Raw genomic sequence first — 14463 nt, forward strand, 5'->3', positions numbered from 1 at the left:
AAAAAAAAAAAAAAAAAAAAAAAAAAAGAATATTTCTGCAAGATAGTCTTACATATACTTGTGCCTTCTCCAAATTTCATTTATAACAAAAAGGCAGATGTGGATATAGGGTTCAGTTCCTCTAGTAGTGTGTCACTCAGTCTGTCACTATCATTGGACAAAGACTGCCCATCAAGAGTCTTGATTTAAAATTTGATGGCATTGCACCATTAGTGATACTCTCAGCCCTCTTTCTCTACCACTGCACCACCTATACTGCAGAAGTAGAAGGGGGCTACATAGTACTAAAGGCCATTATGTGTTTATATTCATCTCATAGGTTGGCATGAGGCATGACTGGAACATTGGCACCTGAAAACCAATCTTGCAGTGATAAGCCTCTCTACATTTAGCTAGGGTGATTCTTGGGTGACAAACCTACAGTTTATCACTGAGTTTGTATCCAAATCCTTTCCTGCCAGTAGCAGGAAAGTTGTGCTCTACTAGCATAGCCTTTGATAGACCAAGAGTCACTTTTATGTCACCCATTTTCCTAAATTGCCTGATTCTGTTGAGATTACCACTATATTTCCCTCACTCAGACATCTACTTATATCTTTACTCTTACTCATCCAATCCTTTCCCACACACTCTCTATTCTGTTTCCACAACATCTCATGTTCACTTCTTTCTCTCCACTCACATGGCTGCCATCTTTGCTGAGGTCCTTATCACTTCCCACCTAGACTGTTGCACGGCATACTGTATCTCCACTTTCTGAATTCCTCCAAGTCACAGCTAAAATGGCACATTCTTCATCTTAGTGCCTTCCCTGTGAGATTAATCCAAATTTATCCTGTATGTATCTTATTTATATATAGTTGTTTGCATGTTGTCTCTCTCATTAGAGAGAACTGTGGGCTCTTTGATAACAGGGACCGTTTTTTCTTTCTTTGTATATTGTCGTTCAGTTATTTCAGTTGTGTCTGACTCTTTATGACTCCATTTGGGGTTTTCTTGGCAAAGATACTGGAGTGGTATTTCCATTTCCTTCTCCAGCTCATTTTACAGATGAGAAACTGGATGAGGTTTAAGTGAACTGCCCAGGGTCACACTAGTAAGTGTCTGAGTCCAGATTTGATCTCTTGAAGATGAGTCTTACTGATTCTAAGCCCAGTGCTCTCTCCATTGTGCTACCTGAGTATCCCCTCTTTCTTTGTCTAACCAGTGCTTAGCACAGTGACACACATAGTTCATGTTTAATAAATACTTGACTGATTGACTGTGATCCATTCTCTACAGCAGTAGTGCCAAACTCTAAGAGAAATGGCAGTGCTAAACACCTCAACTTACAGATGAGGACACTGAGGTCCAAGGAATTAAAAATGACATATTGAAGGTAACAGAAATAGCAAATGTCAGAGATAGATTTGAACCCGTAATCTTTGACTCTAGAACCATGACGATCTTTCCACTGATCTGTTCTACCCTGTGACCTATATATCACATCCAAACCATACTAACCTTTGCTTTCTACCTAAAATTTCACCCACAACTCTAAGTCACTTTTTCTACTACCTACACAGAAGAGGTCCTTTTGCCTTAAATGCCTTTGTTATGGATTTTCATTAGAGAAAAAAAGGAGTGAATATGGACCATTGTTCCTCCTTTGGTTCACAGAATGATGGCAACCTCCATCTGTCATTAGCATTTGTGACCACAACACTGCACAGGTAGCCTGAAGTGGAACAAAACCCTTAGATGCTCTATAAATGTCTACTGGCTTAGATTGTGTCATTTTAATTTTTGTACCACCAGCTTCTATCATAGCACCTTGCACATGGCTCCTAACAAATGTTTGTGTCTTTAAGGGAAAAAAAGAAAGTTTTCTACTGTAAAATTTGGAGTACATTCCACAGTAACTTGGCTCTCCAGGGCAATTTTTTTTTTTTTTTGCCAAACAAGCACCAGGAAAGTATTTGTCATAGTAGTCTGTTAAGAAATCTAAAATTACTGTGAATGTAAGGATCATATTTGCATTTCCCACAAATCTGCCTCACCTGTCATTGCCACTCATAAATTTCTTTGCAAAGGAAAAGAGATAGTTAAGCAAATGAAGTAGATGACAGCTATCACAGTCGAAATGAAGAGTGCTTTTGGGCCTTCTTTTCTTCCCAGATATGGTTATGTATGGCCTGCTTGGTTTCAGTGATTTGAGGAGGCGGAGCTCAACTTTTTATAGTAATAGCCCTTTCCTCTGTGCCCGGGAAGGCTGTGGAGTGCCCTGATGGCTGACTTGCTGGTGACCTGTAACAAGTGCCAGAGGTATGTTCCCAACATGGGGCTAGGCTTTGATCCAGCTCTCCCTGGGGGGAGTAAGCTAACAACGGAAACCCCAGTTCTATTTATAGGCCCTTTGGAAAGTCATCAGGTGTTGTGTGTGGATTTCCATCAAATAACTGTTATCACCAGCAGTATCACTTTATAGCTGTATTGATAGCATTTCTTGGCAGAAATTTTTCTCCTCCCCTGGGAAAGGAGGGCTCAGTGGTGTGTCTCTTCAGGGCCAAGACTATTTTTTATTCAATAGTTACTTTGAGTGGGTAAACCTCAACTCCTTTTTTGTCTACTAGGTGCCTATCTGCCTTGGTCTATGGCTTTCCCAAAGGGGACTGCATTTTTAAATGTTTCTGGCTGTGCTCTTGTTTCTTCACACCCTCGCACTTGGGTAGCTTCCTGTTTGCAAACAAACTTGCTTATAAAACAGGTGTGTGTGTGTGTGTGTGTGTGTGTGTGTGTGTGTGTGTGTATAAGAAGAGGATGTAAATAAAGGGAGTCATTCTACTATCGAAGTTCAGTAAGGAAGCAGGTATTTGTTTGCCCATGAATGACCAAAGCAGAATTCTCTAAAAAAGATGAAAGAAAGAAACACTTCAGGGCTCTGGCATGGATCGGCCCTCCCCCATTAATGTCCTATATGTCCAGCCTTTATCTTTCCTTCTTTACCTCCCTCAATCAAACCTGCCTCTAGGCTTTCTCTGTTGGCTGGTCAGTCACTGAGCAAACAGTTGTTAAATCCTTATTATGTGCCATGTATTGGGATATGATTTTTAAAAAATGGTTAGCAATTAAAAGTTTACAAAGAACTTACGAATATCTCATTTTATTCTCACAGCAACCTGGGGAGAAATGCAATGCTTATTCCCATTTTATAGATAAGGAAAATGAGGTATAGTAAGATTAAATGATTTCCCAGGGTTTTGAAGCAAGGAGTATCTGAGGCTGAATTTGAAGTCAGGTCTTCTTGAGTTAAGATCCAATTTCATTTAGCTACCTCAGTGAAATGGCTTCTATTCTCAAGTATTTTACACTGATCAAATAAAAATAATTATAGCTAAAATATGAATGCATGATTGTTTTATACCTTACCAAGGAATAACTATCCCCCAGAATATCTAGGTGCTTTCAATGTTATTGCCTCAATGATAATATGATAATAACTTTATTTTCTTTTTTACCACTTATACTGATAACAGGTGGCTCAGTGAGTAGAGTGCCCTACATGGAATCAGGAAGACTGAGTTTAAATTCAGCATCCCCTATATCTTATATCCTTACTAGCAGTGTGACTCTAGGCAAGTCACTTTACCACTTTCTGCCTCAGTTTTCTTATCTATAAAATGGGGATAATAGTAGGATCTACCTCCCAGGGTTGTTGTGATGATAAAATGAAATATTTGTAAAACCATTTACAAATTTTAAAGTACTATATGAAGGCTGTTATAACAACAATAATTATTCTTATTAATAATATTAAGAAATTGGATAATTGGAAGAACACTACAGAATTAGCAGACTTGGATTTCAGTAGGCTTTTGACAGCCTCTTTTATATCCTTGTGGACAAGAGCGAGTGCAATGAACTGGACACAGTTATGTAAATTCAGAACTATTGTATAACTAGACCAAAACAGTGGTTAAAGGATTCATGTCAACTTAGGAGCAGTTGTTTATGGAGCACCACAGTGGAGCTCTGTATTTGGCCCAATCCTCATAAAATCAGTAACTTGAATAAAGTTATATATGATGCTAGGTGTGATAAGTAAGGTTTTAGGTGACAGAAGGAGGGTAATTAGGATGGTGAAGAGATTCAAAGCCATGTTATATAAAGGGTGTTTAGTCTGGAAAAGAAAAAGTTTAGGAAAGGTATGGTAGCTGTCAAAGTTTTGAAAAGCTATCATGGCAAGAAATATGAAACTTTTTTTCACTTAGGCCAAAGTAATGCTATAAAGAAGAGAGTTTTGGATAAATAAAGGAAAATCACTTCCCAACAATTAAATCTCCACAAAAGCAGAATAGGTTGCCTGGGAAAGTATTGAATTCCTCATCAGTGGAGATTTTCAAGCAACAGTTTAGAAAACTTGTCAGAGACAATATATGAAGGATTCATCATTTTAAATAACTAGCATCTGAGGTTTAAATTCCTGAGATCCAAGAGACAGTGAACATTTAAAACACCTCTTCACAGAGGTACCTACCTGATTTGCCTGTATCTACATTTAGGGAAGTAAGGAAGGAAACAAGCATTTATTAAGTACTTGCTATGTGTTATACACTATGCTAATCACTTTACAAATATTATCTTATTTATTCCTTATGACAACCATTAGAGGTAGGTACTGTTATTATCCCCATTTCACAATTGAGGAAACTGAGGTAGACAGAGGTTAAATGACTTCCCTAGGGTCATCCAGTTAGTGTCTGAGCCTGGAATTGAACACAGATCTTCCTGACTCAAAGCCCAGCACTTTATCCACTTACCTAGAGGAAATCCCCCCTAAGAGACACTGCCCAGTGAACTGAGTTCAGCAATTAATTTGTATATCATCCTCCTTCCCATTTACACTATCAAAATTCAGGTAGTTTAGATTCCTTCCCTTGGCTTTCTTCTTGTCCACACTAAGGCTGGCTCTCACAAAGCTATTTCAAAGTACAATTTCTCACCTTTCATTCAGAGTCATATATTAATAGAAATTTAGAGTTGGGAAAAAAAATCTCAAGAGGACATCTGTTCCAAATTCTTACTTTTGAAGATAAGAAAACGATAGCTTAGATTATTTTTTCCGTAGTCATAGTAAATTAGTGGTACCGTCAGGTCTTCTTAGAACTTGGGATTTATTTTCCCTTTCTTTTTAATTCTTTTTTTTTTTAAAGAAATTGGGGTTAAGTAACTTGCTCAAGGTTACATGGCCAGTTATTTTTTTGTGTGGGTGCCAAGTATCTGAGGCCGGAACCGATCCCAGGTCTCCCGACGCCAGGGCCGGCACTCTTACTTGCTGTGCCACTTGGCCACCCCTGTTTCTTTTTAATTCTTAATTTTTCCAGTTAACTAGGATTATAGAATAATAGATTTAGAGCTAGATGATACTGGAGAGGTTATACAGTCCCATCCTTCCATGTTAGGGATGAGAAAACTTAAGTTCAGAGAGGATAATAGAATTGCCCAAGGTCACAAAGTGAATTCTTGAGCCAAGATTTGCCTATAAGTTGCCTACAAATCCAAATTTACTACCATGATGCACACTTCTTAGCACATTGGCACGTAGTGTGAGTGCTTAACAAATACTTGTTTGATTGATTAGTTGGTTAATTAATTGTAAAACTCCTCAGTCTAAAAAGCAAAAACAATCAGTATTCTGCCAATGAGGACTTGCCTAATGCCTGAATGTTATATGATATTTAAAGAGTAAATATAACCCTAGGCCTTGTGAAATTAATCTCTTGAGAATAAAGATAAAGAAAAATTATTTTTTAAATTAAATAATTGGATTAAAGGGGGTTAGTATGGGTCAGAAATTGTGTTGATGAATAGAAAATGGGCTTCACTAATTAGGGAAGGCCTACTGAGTGGGGGGAAAATGGTCAGGAGAAAGGACATTGGTTCATACATGTGGGAAAACAATTGTTGAAGGTAAAGAACTCTCTCTAACAGCCAAAATTGATCCCTATAAGTAGAATGTCATATATTCAAATATTCACCTGGTGAAAGTTGGGGTGAAATAATATCATTTGGAATTAAGAGTCCTAGGTTAAATTTTCAGGTGACTTGCATAACAGTGGTGTTCATTTCTGACTCTGGTTGCTGTTTAACTTCTTGGAAAGAAAGGGGGCATCATTTCAAGTAGGAAAGTTCACATTCAATACTGGAGGTGGGCACAGTTCCATGAAGCAATCAGTGGAGCTCTGTTATCTCTAAACATATACTGTTGGCTCCTGTCTTTTTATTTGCATTGCTATTCCTTTAGATGGGGCTTGGAAGTAAGGGTTTGGAGACAAAAGAGAAAGAGAAGTATCTTTCTGGAATGGAGCTTTTAAGACTTAAAGGGAATGGTGCCATTATCTCTTATCTGAGAATGTTTCCTCATCTGTACAATGGAGATAATTAATAGGTAATTAGGTCCCCTTCAGTTCTTTGCAAAGCAGGGTAAAAGGTCCCTTTTAGCTCTAAGCTTTTATGATTACAAATTGAACTAGTGTTTATATGAGATACAAATCAGAGAAAAAGTAGAAGAGATTATAAATATATACATATGTGTGTATGCATACATATATTATGTGTATATATCTACTTTCTCTATATGTATATTATATATTATATCTGCAAGGCAACATGATAACAATAGAAAGAACATTAGATGAATAAAATTGAAAGACTAGAATTCAAATCAATCCATTAATAAGCAATAACTGCTAAGTGGCACAGTGGATAGAGAATTCTAGACCTAGAGTCAAGAAGACCCGAGTACAAATTCAGCCTCAGACTTGCTGGCTGTGTTACCCTGGGTAAGTCATTTAACCCCTGCTTGTCTCAGTTTCTTCATCTGTAAACTGAGGGGATAATTATACCACCTACCTCCTTAGGTTGTTGAGATGATAAAATGACATGCTTTTTATAAAGTGCTTTACAAACTTTAAAGAGCTTTATAAATGCTAGTTATCATCATTGTTATTGTGCTGCTAACTGTTTTTATTATTTCCCCAGATTGGCCACTATGTGTCTTTGCCCAAATTAATATCAGCATTGGGCCTCAGCTTTCTCACCTATAAAATAAGGGGGTTATTAGATGAGATAATAACTATCCCTTCCATTTCTATACACTGTTTCACAGAAATTTATCTATCTTCTTATCTGTAGATAACCATATAGATACAGAAATATACATGTATATGACAATATATATATATATATATCTCCATAGGTATCTAGAGATATATGTATATAATGCATGTAAAATCACCATGAGATTCTTCTTTTTTTTTTTTTTTAACCTTGGTAGCACTAGGAAATTTAGCTTGCATAAGCAGTCTAGGTCCTGTCCCAGAATATATGCCAAGTACACTTCAGAACTGCATCCACAGCTGAAGCACAACACAGCTGGCTCTCTAAATGATTTAAAGTCTTCCTCTCTTTCAGTGGAATTAGAAACCCAGAGATTGTTTTGGTGCCTCAATGAGACTGAGACAGAACCCATAATTATGAAGTTATCAGACAATAGGTGACTTTTTACAGCCATCTTCAATGTGTTACCATTATAATACTTTCTACTTTAAATGAAAAAAAAATCTTCTAGAAAGCAAGTGTGTTTGGGGGGGTGGGGTAAGGGGAGTTGTTAGGAAGGGAAGGAAAGGAACTGTGTGCTACACTAATCCAGAAAAATCTAGGAAGGAAATCTAATTTGATTTCCCTATTATCTGTAATTTTACAATGGAAAAGTCCTGGTATCAACATATTACTGCTGGAGGCTAATTCAGTTCTTTGTTCAGCAGCAGACCTTACACATCTGGACTCCCATTCCAGAATTATTTAATCTCACAGTTGGAAGAGACCTCATAGACCTAATCAGGTCCCCTCTACAATACCCCCAATAAGTAATTAACTAGTTTTCACTTGGAACCAAAATAAGAAGAGTAGTACTTTTTTTTTTGTAGGAAGGGGTAGGGATAAAGGATTGGAAGGAGGGTGTAGTAGAAGAAAAAAAAGAAGGAACATGCCTTTTATTGGCACAGGGAGCTCCCAATGAAGAAATTCTCTCTACAGAATGCTACAGATGTGCAAATTTTCTGCAATTTAGTCTTAGTTTCCTGGGATATGGAGAGGTTAAATGACTTGACCATGAATATACTGATAGTCATTTGTGTCTGAAGTAGGGTGTGAACCAAGTTCTTGACTTTTAAGCTAGCACTACCCCAGCCAATATACCATCCTGACTCTCTGGGAGAGAAGTATGAAGCACTGGAAGGAGTCACAGGCTCCACATTCAAATTTTGGTCCTTTTCCTTATTATCTGTTAGACAAACTGTCTATCTTTTGTATGAACCTGCATTGATAGGGCCCAGTTCTCAGCAGCCATTCAAGTCTAGTGAGTAACTCACCTATTGAGACAACTGGAAAAGATTGGTCTCAGTTTTAAACAGTTCGTTTTGGGTAACAATCACACTGAGTCCTCTGCAAAGTAGGGTAATAAATAGTCTAATCCTTTCCCAAAAGAAGAATACCTTTACATAGAGGTTTACACTTACAATTATATGAATTAGATCTGTTTAAAAAATAAACAACTCATAAAGGATAATTCATCTCTAAACCACAAGATTTTAAAAGTGCTTTTCTTGGTACAGTAAGTGTAGAACAACCATAATGCATAATTCAGAGGTTGCCAGGGTTTAAAATTATTACTATTTTTTTATTTAGGAACAACCATGGTAGAATAGATAGAGCACTGGTGTCAGAACCAGGACGTGGGTTCACACTGGCTGTGTGACCTTGGGCAAGTCAATTACTCAGTGTTTTTTATAACTCTTTAAGACTATAAATTGAAGAAAACATGGTCATTTACCTTGGTAGAGGAAATTTCTTCATCTGGAAATTACTTATATCTGTGAAATCATGGATCTGGCTGTTATCCTTAATATTTTTCACTAAAACTTTGAGATAGTGATATTATTTCCATCCAACCTCCCATATCCATAGGATAAACACAATTTATGCTTGTAGAACGATTATTTTAAATTCTATGACTCAGGGTGGCTAAGTGGCACAGTGAATAGAGCACCAGTACTGGAGTCAGGAGGATCTGAGTTTTAATCCAGACTCAGACACTTAACACTTACTAACTGTGACCCTGCCTTCCCCTCTCCCAAAACAACAAAAATAAAAAACTTCTATGACTCAAGCCCAGAAATTTATTTCCATTATAGATTATATGGACCAGGTTTTAACCCTCAACCTTCCCACATCTCCATTGAGGTAGGGAGCCAGTTGTCTTCCTTTCCTTCTCTTTGCTTTAATTTTCCTGAAGAAATAAACCAAGGGATTATAAATAGAGGAAAAAAAGAATATGGGGCAGTTGTATAAGTAATGTTAGTTGCTTAAAGAACTACTAGGTAAAAAAAAAGTACATGTACTATTATGTTTTTACAGACTGGAATGTACATTGTTTTTCTAATTAGAAAGTGAAGGTCTTAGGTCTGTAAGATACTTTATGGTTGTTATTACCTGTCTTTTTAGGACTATGATTGCTTTTGATATTATTATTTACAAATAAATGCCTACTGAACAGGTTCAAATTTATCTAATGGCTTTATGCTCATTAGTAAGGATGAAATGGATGAAAAACTGGGCCTTAGAAGAGTGAATGGCATGTTCAAGTTCACATTAGGAAATGAACAATGGAGTCAAGATCAAATTGCAGGACTTCTGACTCTTCTCATCTCTAAAGATATGTGGAACTCCTTTCTGTTTCTCTCCATTTACAACAAGCCAACCCACAACATTTTGAAATGTGCAGCTCAAAAGCATCTGTGAAATTCCAATGAAATATGGCAGAACCTTTAGTTAAAGGTTAAGTAGTCTAGACTAAAACATTGGGGAATGACTTGAGATAGGATCAACTCTATTTCGTTCTTGGAATGTGGCTAAAGGTTAAATAAGACCTTCTTTGCTGGTATCAAATGGCTGTCTCATGGGCAGACCCCCAAGTACTAAACATTTCTTGGTGTCTGGCAGGAAACCACTATCCCAGAAGAACAGTGACACTATCTTCTTCTTGGTTTGCTGTTGATAAGAGCAGAAAGTGTGTGTGTGTGTGTGTTGTGTTATATTTTTGTATCTGATTCCATACTTCGTATAAATATAAACTTCGTATAAATCCATGCTAGTGGATGCTCCTGAAAAAGAAAGTGATACTTTTTAACAGGGTAATGTTGGGGATGGGGCAGCTAGGTGGCCCAACTGATAGAGCACTAGGCTTGGAATCAGGAAGACTCATCTTCATGAGTTCAAATCTGGCCTCAGACACTTAGTGTCTGTGTAACCCTTGCCAAGGGATTTAACTGTTTGCTTCAGTTCCTAATCTGTCAAAAGAGCTCGAAAAGGAAATGGCAAATCATTATAATATCTTTGCCAATAAATTGCTAAAAGGGGTCATGAAGTGTCAGTTATGACTGAAAAATGACTGGAGTGAAGGTTGGGAATATTAGGAGAGAGGGACAGGTATGGCAATATAGGATGAGTGAAGAACAAGATAGGAAGTAGAAATTAAGCAATATGATAACATTAAGCTATATGACATGGTGGAAAGAGCTTTGGACCCCAAAATAGGATACTGATTTGAGAATTAGCTCTTTAGTAGGTGTATGACCATAGATAAATCACTTTAATCTCTCTAAATCTATTATCTAGCCTATAAAATGGGGGAAATAATACTCCCTACTTTACTGAGTTGTTTTGAGGAAAGTGTTTTGTACACTTTACAAAGTATTATATAAATGAGTTATTATTATCTCAAATACTGAGCGCTATAAAGTTACCCCAGGAGCCCTGAGCTAAGTAGAAATAAGCCCCATAACAGACGATGGAACATAAGGAATACAGTTCATTTGTGATTTGTTTCTTTGGGACTACAAATACATTTTTCACTAGAAACACACATGTTTTCTCCTAGATGGGAAAATGGAGGACCCAGGTTAGCCCATAAAACTAATATCCACTGTTACTGAAATGTTGGATGCTTTTAAAATAGGAAATGCCAATTCTGTGTACTGCTAATTATGAATGCCTAAACCATTAAATTAAATAAATAGTTCTGTGGTGTTTTTATTCTTTATAAACTCTTTTGAATGGTGGTACTTGAGAAAAAGCAGGTTTCATTAAATAACACAGATATATAAATGGAAAATTTTTGATCACTTCTATAGGGTGTTCCTTGGTACTTTCAAGGACTTCAAGAATTGATGACTGGTGTTTTTGTTTTTGTTTTTTTAAGGTCACAATGGATATTTATTCCCTACACATTACATTATTCACCACAGTTAAAACTGAAGATTTTAAAAATATTATGGGTGATGATAGATTGCAGGTGATCATCATTTTGTTTCCTGCTAGTCATCTAGAACAGGGCTTCTAAAACCTTTTTCCACACCTCCCACCCCTTCAGCACTTCTTAAAACTGTGGGTCACAACCCTATGTGGGGTTGTAAAAAATTTGGCAAAGGTTTATAAATGTGCAATGACCAAAGATTAATTTGAAGTTAAATGCATAATGAATCTGAGGTGTTTCTGGCACAGCTTGCCTGAGTTGCATCAGGCAACTTCACTGCAGCCTTGGTTCTGAACACAAAGCACCCTACTTTTGCACTGCTCATGGCCCTCAGGCCAACGAACCTTGCTGAAATGGGAAAAGGGAGTGGAAAAAGTTTAAGAAGCCCTAATCTAGAACACTCAAGAGTCCTTTTATCTCCCCCAAGAGGGTCTCTGGAAGCAATGGAACATCTGCCCATTCTAACTATGGAGCCTTCTATTCAGTTATCTGATGCAAGACTGAGACACTGTCAACTTGTCCCAGTTCATAAGTTCTATGATTCCTATACATGTCTTCTCCTCTTCCCCCTTGCAACTTTATCAAACTATCTGTTCATGGTGAGTGAAGGCCTCCAGTATTTTTAATGAGGTATCCAAACTACTGCTGAGTATGGTAGATAATCCCATTGCTACATGTGCAACCCCCCCTCCCTGCCTATAAAGTTCCTATAAAATGTTGCCACCTTCCTGAGTCCAGCAGCTGACAAATGCTGGTAGCTGGCTCTGTTATCCCTTAAAAAGTCCCACCCTCCTTGCATAGTAAGGGAGATACTGTGCAGATACTACCCCAGTAGCAACCCAAGTGCTTCTGTCATGTTTGTGCAAAGGGTCTGTGAGATAGGATGTGTAAGACTGATGCTTGAAGCTCAAGTCTCTCCACCTGGTGAATGAGGAACCAATGGCACCAGATATAAATCATGATTATGTGACTAGATGTTTATGAGATCACTGTCATAAAGGATCTGAGGGGAAAAAAAAACAAGTTCCTATCAAAATGTTCAGTTAGAAGACAGTCATAGAAATTGGTCTTATGCACTTCAATAAGACTGTCCACTCCCCCTAAAAAGTTCAGGTTAACAAAAGCTTCTATACACATCCACAAGTGAACTTTTTCCCTTGAATAAAGTTAACTGAAACCACACTGACCATATCTTTATGCCCCAGGTTGTAAATGCTGATGGCTATTATTAGAGCAGGATATTCAGCAGGAGGATCACTGGGAACTCCAAGCAACCTGAGAGGATGTGGGTTTAGAAATTGGCTTCTAATTATGAAAGAAAATACTTTTTTCCTCTTTAAAAAAATAGAGATGGACACAACTCCAAAAGTCCCAGGAATCCAGTGTATGTGACCCACAAACTCAAGATAGGTGAGGCTTCTTAATAGAAGATGAGACATCTAGTAAATGGAGCTGAGAACCACCCATAGGCCCCACTATACTTCTGCAACTGACTTTCTGAGGGAGGACACTGGTTTGTGTGTTTATAGCTGGTGGCTTTTTGGGGGGGGGGGAATGGAGTCTGGGGAATGGAGGAAAGAAGAAGGAAAGAAAAGGAAAATAAGAATCCATCTTAACATGCAAGTCCAGTAATTATTTTTTCTCTCGTGGAAATTTCAAGTGGAGAAATGGCAGAACACAGTCTGTACATCAAAGGACTCAATGCTCAATGGTGCTAACCTTCACTTTTCATTCCTGCTGGTTATTCTTGCTGGTACTGGGGTTCCAATTCCTTGCCTGGCTTCTGAGGTGTTCTCTCAACTCTGGATTTTGTTGCTGCATCTGCTGAGCAAACTGCTGGCCCCTCTCCTTGAAGCTGGGGCCCACATTTGGAGAACGGCTGGCTTTGGCAGCTCCCGAAGGATTGTGGCCACCTGACATCACCCCAGACATGATTTGTCTTATTTGAGGATTATTCATGAGGTTTGATGCCACACTCCTGAAGCTTGAGTTATTCAGCAAGCCGGCCAGGTTACAACCTACAGAGCCTCTTGTAGAGCTGGGCATTTCTTTCATTTTCTGCTCAGCGATCCTGAGGTTTGATTTGTACATAACATTGTCCGGGTCCAACTTCAGGGCCTTCTTACAGTAACCTACAGCTTCCTTGTGCTTCTTTAAACTTAAAAGTGCTGAGCCCATTCTGCTATAGGCTTTGCTGTAGTAAGGGTCTATGCCAATGGCTCTTTTACAGTCTTCCACAGCACCTGCATAATTTCCAAGTTTACTGTAGGCGGCAGCTCTGTTGCAAAAATACACTGCATTGGCTGGATTTAATTCAATTGCTTTTCTATAGAGAGAGACTGCCGCTTCAAAGTTTTCTATTTTCATTTGTTCATTTCCTTCAGTCTTGAGTCTCTCAGCTTCAGTTATAGCTTCACCACGGAGGGGGGTGGGATCAGAATTCCTACGGATGGAGGGCATCTCTTTTTTTCCTGTAAAAGCTTGAAATATTTCTGGCAGAGTCTGTGGTAAAGCTAGATCTCTGTCTTCAACAGTCACCTCAAAAGCTGTCTCCAGGCACTGGATTGAAGCTTCTAAACTCTCATGGGCATCAGGAGAGAGGCCTCCATGCTGCAGCTGGTCATGCAGATACTGGATGATGGAATAAACAAGGCACTTCTTGTTCTCCATCTTTATGGGACTGGAGATGGATCTTGTGATTTTCAAGATTTGAACAGGCTGCCAAACCCACCGCTCCGACTCTGTCCCCTACTGCGCCTGCGCTGATGCCTCTTTCCCCTCTGCCATGGTGATGGCGCAGAGGCAGTGCCCGACTCCGCCCCCACGCTGTCCTCGCGGGCCGGCCGACTGACTGACCTGTTGCGCAGGCGCCGATGATGACGATGGGTCCTGGATTAGGCGGGAAGAAGTCTGGTCAGTACGGGTGGGTTGCGCGGATCTTCTGGTCCTTGGGAGCGATATTAGATGCGCAGGCTTCTGTTGAGTCTCAGTTTTATGCTCTATATGACTTGTTCTTTAACCTAACTGCATTTATCAGTAATCCGTTTCATTTTCTTTCTATGGCCGTATCGCTAGGATTACTGTCATGCTCGTTTGCTATAGTTAAAGTT

General features: G+C 38.6%; 1 protein-coding gene and 1 pseudogene across 1 annotated transcript in view; one reads left to right on the forward strand and one right to left on the reverse strand.

Moving 5' to 3' along the window:
• Window positions 1-14463, forward strand: part of RYR3 (ryanodine receptor 3) — a 777114-nt gene that overhangs the window by 123295 nt on the left and 639356 nt on the right. The window lies entirely within an intron of this gene.
• Window positions 13082-14105, reverse strand: LOC138168389 (small glutamine-rich tetratricopeptide repeat-containing protein alpha pseudogene; annotated as a pseudogene).

This window comes from Petaurus breviceps, unplaced genomic scaffold (assembly GCF_028583685.1).
Source record: "Petaurus breviceps papuanus isolate PSGF00001 unplaced genomic scaffold, PetGlider_PUasm1.0 37, whole genome shotgun sequence".
Taxonomy (NCBI): domain Eukaryota; kingdom Metazoa; phylum Chordata; class Mammalia; order Diprotodontia; family Petauridae; genus Petaurus; species Petaurus breviceps.